This window comes from Schistocerca gregaria, chromosome 4, assembly GCF_023897955.1.
Source record: "Schistocerca gregaria isolate iqSchGreg1 chromosome 4, iqSchGreg1.2, whole genome shotgun sequence".
NCBI lineage: Eukaryota > Metazoa > Arthropoda > Insecta > Orthoptera > Acrididae > Schistocerca > Schistocerca gregaria.
The window spans coordinates 280098862-280112674 of record NC_064923.1 but is presented as its reverse complement, the minus strand read 5'-3'; positions in this window follow the sequence as shown (position 1 = coordinate 280112674).

The following is a 13813-nucleotide window of genomic DNA, read 5'->3' as shown; positions in this document are numbered from 1 at the left end:
CGTCACTCTATAGCGGCTCTGCATGAGGTAGCTTTATCTGTTTGCAAGGGAGGGACTATAAGGACTCCAGTACAGTAACATGATGCAGCGCAGCGAGCAAATTGGCCTCTTGTAAGGACGCTTCCAATTACTGCAAAGCCCTCTACCTAGCTTACCGAGATGGTCTAGAATGGAGTAATTTTAATTAAGAGAGACAACGTGATGGTCTCTTACATTGACGAGTAAACTCCGTTGGTATGGTAATAGCAAACGCACAGAGATCGTGCTGCAGATAGTGTATACCAATGACGAATTCAGCTGAATGAGAGTAGGGAAACTGTGTAAAGCAGTACAAGGAAGGTGCTCGCATGCTAGTCCAATTGGACCGCACTGTCCAATACAAAATGTTGGTTACTTTAACGGCAACGCTTGTCGCATAATGAAGAGAATCTTTAGCTGCAACGTTGTACATGTATTCCTTACTAAGATCCGTGTATCTGAGCGAAATTTCCAAACGACAGAGTTAAGTGGAACAAACAGGCTGTAGCCGCAGCGTTTTCTCATAACGATGTCTCATACACATCCGTCTCGCACGGAACATAAGGACTGTTATTCCGCTTTGTAGGAATTCGCCCTAACGGAGCAGCTATTTCGCTGTGGCTTGTGAGACGAAAGCAGGTCAAGGGAGATACGACCACTTAAGCCTTGGTGAAGGTAGAGCACAGTCCGCATCAGGTTCTGATGCCATCCTTCGCTTGTGGACAAACCCTTAAAACAATTCATTAGTGAGGATGTATTTAGCAACTTAAACTAATAGCGTCTGCTGTTGCTTGTTCTCGTTCCTATGCGCTCGTCAGAGTGTAGGAAAAATTAAAATGTAGACCACAGATACAATTTCTGAAGTGCTATCTTGAAAACATTTTTATTCACCTTTCCATACACGACAGCAGGTTAATGTCTGATAATGTGCTACGATATAGTGATGAAGATTTTAAGCACAATAAGACAGCGTCATTTTTATAACGATTTTGATCAAACTTGTAAGCAGATGCAACGTGCAGCTATTTTTGGGAGGCATTTGAAGCGTGGCGTGTCACAGGTTTCACAGAGATGTATAAAGACGAGTAGCGTGTAACTATCAAACATTCTTACTGAAAGGAAGTACACCCAAATACAAACAGAACTGATGAAAACTAGCGATATTTCAGTACTCAGGGTCTTTCTTCTTCTTATTTTTGTTTTGGCCTTTTGCGGACAACGTTATTGCGGGTGAGCTTCGTTTCTACTGGTCTTTCTCCTTGTCCAGCATTCTTCCACTCTCATACTTTACAACCTTTTTTTTCTTCTGTCCATGTTGATTTTGCTCTGGGTATAGGTCTGTCCTCGAAACATGTGAAAACCTGAATCTTTTGTTTAAAAAAAAGAGACATTATCAGACAGCGATACGTCCTAAAGCATTATACGCAGCAGAATCTCTTAACCTAGTAAGAACACGAGTACTTAAGAGACTATAACTGGCGAAACGAAAGATTGACAGGAGTATATTGCGATCTCGTAGAATAAAAGATGATCAATTTAGAAGACGGGCGAACCAAAAACTGTACACCGAGATAGAGACAATCTAGGACATCGTCATGAATAGAAGGAGCGCGTTTCCTGTATTCCCAATTCTTCCAGATCGCTCTGCACCTCTTGGATCCAACGTACTTTTGATCTGTTGTTCACCAGAAGCTGTATTATTTGTTATGTTGGTCCCTTCTAAGGATGTGACCAAAGAACGCGTTCCTTCTTTTCACGACGATGTCCGAGATTGTTTCTATCTTGATGTACAGTTCTTGGTTCGCCCGTCTTCTAAATTGATTATCTTTTGTTCCTCGAGATCGCAATATCCTCCTGACAATCTTTCGTTTCTCCAGTTATAAAGTACTCGTGTTCTTACTAGGTTAAGAGGTTCTGCTGCGTATAATGCTTTAGGACGGATCACTGTCTGATAATGTCTCTATTTTGCATTGATCTGATAAGGTGATCTGGGAGTGGTGACGAGAAATGAAAGCAGTGGGTAGAATACGACTGGGGTGCAGGATAAAAGGAATACGGGTAGACTATTGCAGATTATATTGTGATATTGTCGGGATCATTAGAAGAAGTGGTTAAGAAAACCACGTTACTACGGAGACCTGTATCTTAATATAGAGGTTCATATTTAATTTGTATGCTAAATACAGTTTGTTTATTCGTGCTCCTATTGTCTCCCTTCCCGTCAGTCCAGTTTCTATCCATTCTGCCAGGTTCTTAAATCTCTCCATCCTCAGAATTTTCGCTCCTCTATTGTTGTCCATCTAGGACTTGCCTTCATGTTTCTCATACACTGTATCTTCTCGATAGAGATCTGTAGATCTGCTTTAATCGCTTGTCTCCGTGGTTACCTGGTTTTCTTAACCACCTCTTCTAATGCTCCCAACAATATTACAATATCATATATGATAGTCTACACGTATACCTTTCTTCCTGCACCTCAGTCGTATTCTACCCACTACCTTCATTTCTCGTCTCTATTCCCAGATCACCTTATCAGTCAAAGAGCAAAGGAGAGAGTTTGTCTCCCTGTCTCATTCCGGTTTTATTCTTGATGGCCTCTGATAGGAACCTGCCCTTGGATGTTGTGATGCTTTAAGTATGTTTAATCAGTTCACAGGCTTTTGTCTCCAAACTCATCTCCTCTAAAATTCGAAACAATGAAACACTGAATCATAAGCTTTCTTGACGTTTACGAATGTGTGCACGAAATTTTTGCTTCTCTGTTTTTAATAAGCTGTTACCGGCTTCACATTCAAATTTTTTTCTGCGCACCTTCCCTCTCTGAAGCAAGCTTGATACTCACCAATATGCAGTTTTAGTTGTTTTTTCCATTCTGTTCAACAATGCTTTTGAGAATACCCTATAGACCGCTGGTATTAACGATATTCCTTTGTAGTTTCTAGGCTCCGACTTGTCTCCTTTTTTGTGTATAGGGTGTATTAGTGTTGGCGTCCATCCTTTTGGAAGCTGCTCTTCTTCCCAAATTGTACTTACAATATGGATCAGTTTGACGATCGTATTTCCGTTCGCAAGCTTGAAGAATTCTGCAACTATACCACTTTGCCCAGGAGCTTTATTATTCTCACAGGTGTTTAAGATGTTCCTAGACCTCTTCTACAGTTGGTGGTTCTGAGTCGGGATGTGATTCTTTTTCGTTGTTGCTGAAAGTCCCAGACTACGCTTTACAGTTCAGGAGCTCTTCAAAGTACCTGGCTAGGATCTAACTGCTTTCCATGCCTCCATGTACTACCTTTCCCTTATTGTTTTTAAAGGTGAGGTTTTTGGGACTATATTTACCTGAGATAGTCTTGAATATCCTATAAAAGTCACAAGTATAGTTGTTTCGGAAGCCATCTTCTATTTGAATTAAGCGTTCTTTCTCGTATTTTCTCTTGGGATTCCTGATAGTTTTGGCAATGTTTTTCCCTACTTATTGAAAGGTTTTTACATTTTCTGGCGTTTTCTGAGAACACCAATCGACTCATGCTTTCCGACTCTCTTCAATTGCCTTAACTCTTTCTGTCGACCTTCATACCTGTCTACTAGTCTTCTCGATGGTGATTATGATGATGATTAATGGCGAAGGGCGCTAAACTCCTTGAAGCGAACTGTTTCCTTCGCAAGGTCGTCTGTTACATGATAAATGAATTTAAACGTGCTCGTACGGCCGCTGAAGATTTCCTAGGTTCCAGCTGATGCTTCATCTAAAGACAGAATCGGTAAAATTCATGACGACCTGCTAGAATTAACATGCGTTAGGATTCGTTATGTGCCAGAGATCTATACCTCTCATTTATTCTTGTCGTTCGTCTTGTGACTGGTTTGATGCGCCCCGCCATGATTTCCTGTCTTATGCTAAACTCTTCACTTCATAGTAGTAATCACACAAAAAGTCATCAATTATTTCCTTTGCATGTTACAATCTCTTCTTCCCCTATTATTTTTGCCCTATAACGCTCCTTGTACCAATTAAGCTATTGTCTGATGTAATGACACCTATGCTTCCATCCCGTCCCTGTTTTCAGCCAGTGTTTTCTATTACTTTCCTCGCAGATTTCAGTGGAGAATCTCATTATCATTGGAGTGTGGGCTGTAAGTGTCATATGAGACCCAAACGTGGTAGATATTCTATTGCATTAACGTGGGACCGTCTTACGATGAAAAGAAATTACTTCGAATTTTGTGCACCTGGTGCAAATCTGGCGCCCTACGGCATCTCGTTGACGTCTTTGGTGCTCTTATTGGACAAATTGTGTAAGTGGTGGTTAACAATAATATAATCGTTACGTTGTTTCACTTGTCTGACCTTTTCTGCCTATGTCTCATTGGTAATCAATTACGTATAGAAATATTTCTATAAGTCTTTCTTGGATCCACAGCGCCAAATTTACGCCTGGTGGCTAAAATTGGAACCAATTTTTTTCCAGCCTAAATCAGTTCCGCATTAACGCATTAGAATATTTACCAAGTTTCGATGCCATACGATAATTACACCCCACACTGGACCTTTATGCACAGTTGCACTTTAATATTATTACCAGCCGGTACCTTTCCATTGCACTTAATTTTCAGCATCCATCTGTAACACTAGCGACGCTTAAATTCTGCGGACCTACGATTTGGCGCAATAGTAAGACCCTAGACTAGCAGAATAAAGAATAAACACAAAAACTCAATACAAGACTTTCTACAATTGCTAAAACAAACTTATTTAAAAGGGCAGTTAAAAAGTATCTGATAAGCAATATATTCTATACGTTGAATGATTACTTATATAATACAGATGTTTCCTGACGATGGCCCAATAAGTCCAAAACTAATATGAAATAAACAAAAATCAGTAGAACAAAAACAGTGTACTTATCATTCATCCTGGTCTACCAGGAAGTAAAGGAAGAATCCATAAATACGATATTAAAACATCTAACGTTCCACATAATACCTTTACTCTATAGTCTTCTTTTTCTCCTTTTCTGGAAAAAGTTACTCCCAGAGCTATGGAGTGTAAAACACTAACATTTTATCCTCTTTCTGAGGTCAACATCTCACTCGCTGACGTACTAACTCAGTGTTTCGGGCTATCAAATGAGAAGCTGCGGTGAAGAAAATGGTTCTGACATCAATTGATAGTCCGTGTAGTGATATGAAACAATGCGTGAATGGTGTGTATAGTGTGTGCGGTGACTGGGTTGAGAAATTAACAGTGTACAGTTGCCCTTTTTCATTATTAGGTAGCTTATATATATAACTTATGTTTTCCGTGGTTTCTCAGACTTGCTTCGAGGAAATGTCAGGATGGTTCCTACCATAAGACCACGATCGGGCACTTGTCACATCCTTGTCATGCACGACCTGTAAGTCCGGTAATGTCTATACACGTGAATTACTTTATTTCAGGACGTGTCCAGCATTAATAACTTAATAAAGTGATATCAGGTGTTCCCCAGGGAAGCGTCCTGGGACCTCTACTGTTCCTGATCTATATAAATGACCTGGGTAACAATCTGAGCAGTTCTCTTAGACTGTTCGCAGATGATGCTGTAATTTACCGTCTAGTAAGGTCATCCGAAGACCAGTATCAGCTGCAAAGCGATTTAGAAAAGATTGCTGTATGGTGTGTCAGGTGGCAGTTGACGCTAAATAACGAAAAGTGTGAGATGATCCACATGAGTTCCAAAAGAAATCCGTTGGAATTCGATTACTCGATAAATAGTACAATTCTCAAGGCTGTCAATTCAACTAAGTACCTGGGTGTTAAAATTACGAACAACTTCAGTTGGAAGGACCACATAGATAATATTGTCGGGAAGGCGAGCCAAAGGTTGCGTTTCATTGGCAGGACACTTAGAAGATGTAACAAGTCCACTAAAGAGACAGCTTACACTACACTCGTTCGTCCTCTGTTAGAATATTGCTACGCGGTGTGGGATCCTTACCAGGTGGGATTGACGGAGGACATCGAGAGGGTGCAAAGAAGGGCAGCTCGTTTGGTATTATCGCGTTATAGGGGAGAGAGTGTGGCAGATATGATACACGAGTTGGGATGGAAGTCATTACAGCATAGACGTTTTTCGTCGCGGCGAGACCTTTTTACGAAATTTCAGTCACCAACTTTCTCTTCCGAATGCGAAAATATTTTGTTGAGCCCAACCTACATAAGTAGGAATGATCATCAAAATAAAATAAGAGAAATCAGAGCTCGAACAGAAAGGTTTAGGTATTCGTTTTTCCCGCTCGCTGTTTGGGAGTGGAATAGTAGAGAGATAGTATGATTGTGGTTCGATGAAGCCTCTGCCAAGCACTTAAATGTGAATTGCAGAGTAGTCATGTAGATGTAGATGAGTACGCAGTATTAATGTTCCACAATAATATTCATTTAACAGCTGATTATGAACCGGCTTTCGGCTTCTTAGACGATCGTCAGATAATACTAAACAGAGAGTCCACACAACTTCAGCGAGAATTCATAGCTTTACAAAGATTGTTGCACAAAGGCATGTAACATTTTATGACTGTATCGACACAAAACGCAGACACAATTTAATTCTGTAAAGAATCTTAACAGATACATCTTATATTACAGTCTATTCAAACATTAAAGCTATATGAATGAATAAGCCAAATATATTGTACAACTGATTAATAGCACGGACTACTGTGTCATATGGACAAACAGGTGAATGTGATGAACAGTTCGAAAAAACGTGTGGTGTGTGTGGGGAGGGGGGGGGGGGGGGAGGGAGAGAGAGAGAAATCTATGGAATATTGGTGTCCAATATCTTCATAAAAGAGATCTATGGATGACTAAAACTACTACTTTCGAAAAGATGGCGGTTCAAATCATTGTCCAGTCGATGTGGGGTAATTCGTAGTTTCACTAAATTACTTAAGGCAAGATGATGCTTTCAATAGGACAACGCCGATTTACTACCATATCTTTCCCTAATTTGAGTCTGTTCCGTCTCTAATGACTTGTCGCCGACGGGACGTTGAAACATATAACTGATTATTTGCTTTCAGTTCTCTTCGTTTACGTTTCTTCTTGCAGTCCATGATTCATTTCCTTATAATGCTGAGATTTAGATGTAAATTTTGAGAAATTTCTTTCTCAGATCAAGACTTCTTTTGGTGAGGGATGCTTTTTCTACCTTCGAGCTTCTTCTTGAGTCAGTCATGCTTTATTTTGCTTGCAACTTAGCAGAATTTTCTCGCTTTGTCTACACCGTGAATCCCAATGCTCACATCATGTCTGCTACTCAGTACTTTCGTTTTTATTGGTATAGTCTGAATCCATAATTTGCTCTTACAAGACTGTTCATTCCATTCAACGGGTTCTGTAACTGTTCCTCAATTTCAAAGATAACAGTAACATCACCAGTAAATCCTACCGTTCATATCTTTGCATACTGAATCTGAATCCCACTTGTGAACATTTCTTTTAAGCCCTTCATAACTTTCCAGATATAAATGTTGAACTGCAGAGGAGAAACTCTGCATCGCAGCTTTACGCCTCTTATGGTCTTCCATTCTTATTGTTTCCTCTTATTTCTTGAACACTCTGCATATTACCCACCTTATACCTGTACCAAACATGTTGCTGTACCCTATGCCATCGAGCGCTTTTTCTTGGTCGGAAAATCCTGTGGAAGTGTTTTGATTTGTATCAAGTCTTGCCTCTTACATCAAGCGCGAAGTCAGAACTGCCTCTCTGGTGCCTTTACACCTCCTAAATTAAAAATTATCCTCATTTAACAGACCTTCAATTTTATTATCAATTCTTCTGTATATTATTCTTGTCAACAATTTGAACGTATGAGCTGTTAAGATTGGCGTGCGGCAGGTCTCACATTTGTTCACCTTTGCTCTCTTAGGTATTATGTGGATGTTACTCTCACGAAAGTCTCCATTCTCATAGATTCTAGACATTATCTTGAATTACCGTCTGCTTGCCACTTGCCCCAGTTTTTTTTTAAAAAGTATGAAGACAGTAACTGTTCTCAAAAGAACAGATACCATTGACGACTGTGCAGCTTCTATAGAACAAATGAAAATTAAGTGAAACCCTCAGCATATCTCGATGTGGACAGTTGAAAACGTGTGCCCCGACCGGGATTCGAACCCGGGAGCTGCTGCTTAAATGGCAGACGCTCTGCCCAGCTGAGCCACCGAGGACACAGATGAATGGCGCGACTGCAGGGACTTATCCCTTGCTCGCTCCCCGTCGAAGTATACCAACAACACCTGTCTGCAGCTGAGGGCTTCAATTAATTATCATTTATTCTAGAGAAGCTGCACGGTCATCAATTGTATCTGTTCTTTCGAGAACAGTTACTATCTTCATATATAGTTAAAAGCTAAATTGTGGACAGTTGGGAATGTGGGTCTCACGGGGAGCGTGCAAGGGATGTCCCTGCAGTTGCGCTATTCATCTGTGTCCTCGATAGCTCAGATGGGTTGCCGGCACGGTAGCTCAGCGTGCTCTTTTCGAGGGTTAGCTGCCCTCTGTAATTAAAAAAAAAAAAAGAAACTGAGTGAATGGATCAATAATGAACTTCAACGGGCGTCAGCGGACGCCCGCCAAGCACAATTGCAACGAACTATAACGAACAAAATGAGATTAAAAAAAAATAGAAAAAATGGATAGAGTGTCTGCCATGTAAGCAGGAGAACCCGGGTTCGAATCCCGGTCGGGGCACACATTTTCAACTGTCCCCATCGAGGTATATAAACAACACCTGTCGGCAGCTGAGCGTTTCAGTTAATTAATATTTTAAAAATTCCTAAGGAATTCACTTGTTTGACTGCGAATCTTCCAGTGCTCTGTGAAACTAATACTGAATCTCCAGTGCGTAAGGTTTCTTCTCAGTAACCTTTCTTACAACTATATTTTTACTTCAAATTTCTGTGATTATTGTTTTTAGAGATGTCCACTCCTCTTCAGTTGAACTGCCTACGGTGGTGTTCATGATCGTTTTATCCACAGCCCTAAAAAAAAAAGAAGAATGAAACGCACATCATTATTCAGTACTTCAGTAGCTATCCCTCTCCGTGGCACATCGTTTCTTCCAAACTTTCCTTCTACGTTTCAGCCTAATCTCGATCGGTCCTAAATTGTGATCATACCTGCTTCTGGGTAAATATCATCGATTAAGCAGTCGTACAAAGCAGACTTTATGTAGGAATAAAAGCAATAATTACATACTTCAACGACATTCCTGCAGATGGTGTACCTAACCACTCTATTTTATTAATTAGAATTCCTGCGCTTAGCAAATGTAACTAACATAAATGAACTATCCCAATTGGAAAGTATAATAAATCTGTTGTTGTTGTGGTCGTCAGTTCAGAGACTGGTTTGATGCAGCTCTCCATGCTACTCTATCCTGTGCAAGCTTCTTCATCTATCAGTACCTACTGCAACCTACATCCTTCTGAATCTGTTTAGTGTATTCATCTCTTGGTTGCCCTCTACGATTTTTACCTTCCGCTCTGCCCTCCAGTACTAAATTAGTGATGCCTTAATGCCTCAGAATACGTCCTACCAATCGATCCCTTCTTCTATTCAAGTTATGCCACAAATTTCTCTTCTCCCCAATTCTATTCAGTACCTCCTCACTAGTTATGTGATCTACCCATCTAATCTTCAGCATCCTTCTGTAGAACCACATTTCGAAAGCTTCTATTCTCTTCGTGTCTAAACTATTTACCGTCCATATTTCACTTCCATACATGGCTACACTCAATACAAATACTTTCAGAAAAGACTTCCTGACACTTAAATCTATACTCGATGTTAACAAATTTCTCTTCTTCAGAAACGCTTTCTTTGCCATCGCCGGTCTACATTTTGTATCGTCTCTATTTCGACCATCATTAGTTCTTTTGCTCCCCAAACGGCAAAACTCATTTACTACTTTAAGTGTCTCATTTCCTAATCTAATACCCTAAGCATCGCCCGATTTAATTAGACTACATTCCATTATCCTCGTTTTGCTTTTGTTGATGTTCATCTTATATCCTCCTTTCAAGACACTGTCCATTCCGTTCAGCTGCTCTTCTACGTCCTTTGCTGTCTCTGACAGAATTACAATGTCATCGGCGAACCTCAAAGTTTTTATTTCTTCTTCATGGATTTTAATGCTTACTCCGAATTTTTCTTTTGTTTCCTTTACTGATTGCTCAATATACAGATTGAATAACATCGGGGAGAGACTACAGCCCTGTCTCACTCCCTTCCCAACCACTGCTTCCCTTTCATGTCCCTCGACTCTTAAAACTGCCATCTAGTTTCTGTACAAATGGTAAATAGCCTTTCGCTCCCTGTATTTTACCCCTGCCACCTTTAGAATTTGAAAGAGAGTATTCTAGTCAACATTGTCAAAAGCTTTCTCTAAGTCTACAAATGCTAGAAACGTAGGTTTGCCTTTCCTTAATCTTTCTTCTAAGATAAGTCGTAGGGTCAGTATTGCCTCACGTGTTCCAACATTTCTACGGAATCCAAACTGATCTTTCCCAAGGTCGGCTTCTACGAGTTTTTCCATTCGTCTGTAAAGAATTCGGTTAGTATTATGCAGCCATGGCTTATTACAATGATAGTTAGGTAATTTTCACATTTGTCAACCCCTGCTTTCTTTGGCATTGGAATTATTATATTCTTCTTGTAGTCTGAGGGTATTTCGCCTGTCTCATACATCTTGCTCACCAGATGGTAGAGTTTTGTTAGGACTGGCTCTCCCAAGGCTATCAGTAGTTCTAATGGAATGTTGTCTACTCCCGGGTCCTTGTTTCGACTTACGTCTTTCAGTGCTCTGTCAAACTCTTCACGCAGTATCATATCCCCATTTCATCTTCATCTACATCCTCTTCCACTTCCATAATATCGTCCTCAGGAAATCACCCTTGCATAGACCCTCTGTATACTCCTTCCACCTTTCTGGTTTCTCTTTTTTGCTCACAACTGGGTTTCCATGTGAGCTCTTGATATTCATGCAGGTGGTTCTCTTTTCTCCAAAGGTCTCTTTAATTTTCCTGTAGGCAGTATCTATCTTACCCCTAGTGATATATTCCTCTACATCTTTACATTTGTCCTCTAGCCATCCCTGCTTAGCCATTTTGCACTTCCTGTCGATCTCATTTTTGAGACGTTAGTATTCTATTTTGCCTGCTTTATTTACTGCATTTTTATGTTTTCTCCTTTCCTCAATTAAATTCAGTATCTCTTCTGTTACCCAAGGATTTCTAATAGCCCTCGTCTTTTTACCTATTTGATCCTCTGATGCCTTCACTATTTCATCTGTCAAAGCTACCCATTCTTCTTCTACTGTGTCCTTTCCCCCATTCTTGTCAATGGTTCCCTAATGCTCTCCCTGAAACTCTGTACAACCTCTGGTTTAGTCAGTTCATCCAGGTCCCATCTCCTTAAATTCCATTTTTGCAATTTCTTTAGTTTTAATCTACAGTTCATAACCAACAGATTGTGGTCAGAGTCCACATCTCCCTCTGGAAATGTCTTACAATTTAAAAACTGGTTCCTAAATCTCTGTCTTACAATTATATAACCTATCTGAAACCCGTCAGTATCTCCAGGCTTCTTCCATGTGTACAACCTTCTTTTATGATTCTTGAACAAGGTGTTAGCTATGATTAAGTTATGCTCTGTCGAAAATTCTATCAGGCGGCTTCCTCTTTCATTCCTTACCCCCATTCCATACTCACCTACTACGTTTCCTTCTTTTCCTTCTCCTACTATCCATATTCACGTACTACGTTTTCTTCTTTTCCTTTTCCTACTATCGAGTTCCAGTCACCCATAATTATTAAATTTTCGTCTCCCTTCACTATCTGAATAATTTCTTTTATCTCGTCATACATTTCATCCATCTCTTCATCATCTGCGGAGCTAATTGGCATATAAACTTGTACTACTGCGGTAGGTGCGGGCTTGGTATCTATCTTGGACACAATAATGCGTGCACTATGCTGTTTGTAGTAGCTTACCCGCATTCCTATTTTTTTATTCATTATTAAACCTACTCCTGTATTATCCCTATTGGATTTTGTATTTATAACCCTGTATTCACCTGAACAGAAGCCTTGTTCCTCGTGCCACCGAACTTCACTAATTTCTACCATATCTAACTTTAACCTATCCATTTCCCTTTTAACATTTTCTAACCTACCTGCCCGATTAAGAGATCTGACATTCCATGCTCCGACCCGTAGAACGCCAGTTTCCTTTCTCCTGATAATAACGTCCTCCTGAGTAGTCCCCGCCCGGAGATTCGAATGGGGGACTGTTTTACCTCCGGAATATTTTACCCAAGAGGACGTCATCATCATTTAACCATAAGTAAAGCTGCATGCCCTCGGGGAAAATTACGGCTGTAGTTTCCCCTTGCTCACAGCGAGGCCATGTTGGTTAGTGTTACAAGATCAGATCAGTCCATCATCCAGACTGTTGCCCTGCAACTACTGAAAAGGCTGCTGCCCCTCTTCAGGAACCACAGGTTTGTCTGGTCTCTCAACAGATACCCCTCCGTTGTGGTTGCACTTACGGTACGGCTATCTGTATCGTTGAGGCACGCAAGCCTCCCCACAAACAGCAAGGTCCATAGTTCATGGGAGGACAATACATCTATCATCAAACAAATAGTTTGTCCACAGCGCATCTAATGTAGTACAACACACGCAAATAGCTTCCTAGTGTGCAGTAACAAGTTGTTCAGCACAGCCTTCGTGGTGAAACCTATAATATACCAAGAGTCATTTGTGACGATCTCTCTCAAAGGAATTCTGTTAACATGATGTGGTCGCTCAAACATTTAGGAACCTTGATTATTATTGTTGATGTATTTCTTTATTATTTAATACTCTCTGGGTCCCAGAATACATTGCCGAAGTCCTCAAGCACACTTGTGATGTCGCTTGACCTGGAGGCAGCTGATTCGAGTTCTGTAAACTGCAAAAACATTTTATCAAAGTATTTGACTGATAAATTGAGGAGATGTGGTTTTATAAAAGTCGTGCCATCAGTCTTTGGGCTAATGGCCTGCGTTAAATCCTACATCTCTCCACAACATTTCGTGCCGTGAAAGAATACTACAGTGGAATACGACACGTTGATATTAATCTGTTCGTCAGACAGAGACGTTAGCCGGCCGGTGTGGCCGAGCGGTTCTAGGCGCTTTAGTCTGGAACCGGGCGACCGCTACGGTCGCAGATTCGAATCCTGCCTCGGGCATGAATGTGTGTGATATTCTTAGTTAGTTAGGTTTAAGTAGTTCTAAGTTCTAGGGGACTGATGTTAAGTCCTATAGTGGTCAGAGCCATTTGAACCATTTGAACAGAGACGGTAAATGGCTGGTTCAAATGACTCTGAGCACTATGGGACTTAACTTCTGAGGTCATCAGACTGCTAGAACTTAGAACCACTTAAACCTAACTAACGTAAGGGCATCACACTCATCCATGCCATAGGCAGGATACAATACTGCGACTGTAGCGGTCGCGCGGTTCCAGACTGAAGCGGCTAGAGCCGCTCGGCCACTCCGGCCGGCAGTTAATGTTTTGAAGTTACACCCTCATACGATTACATCAAGGTTATTCAACGAGAGAGGAAGTTAAAGTAGGAAAAGCTCACAAAATAGAGGATGTTATAGGCTTAAGTGCAGATATTGTGATGACTGGTACCTTAACAAGTACCTGCTTCGGGATTTCAGTCGCTTTTTCTCTGCGTCTACAAACTTACTGCAAACAA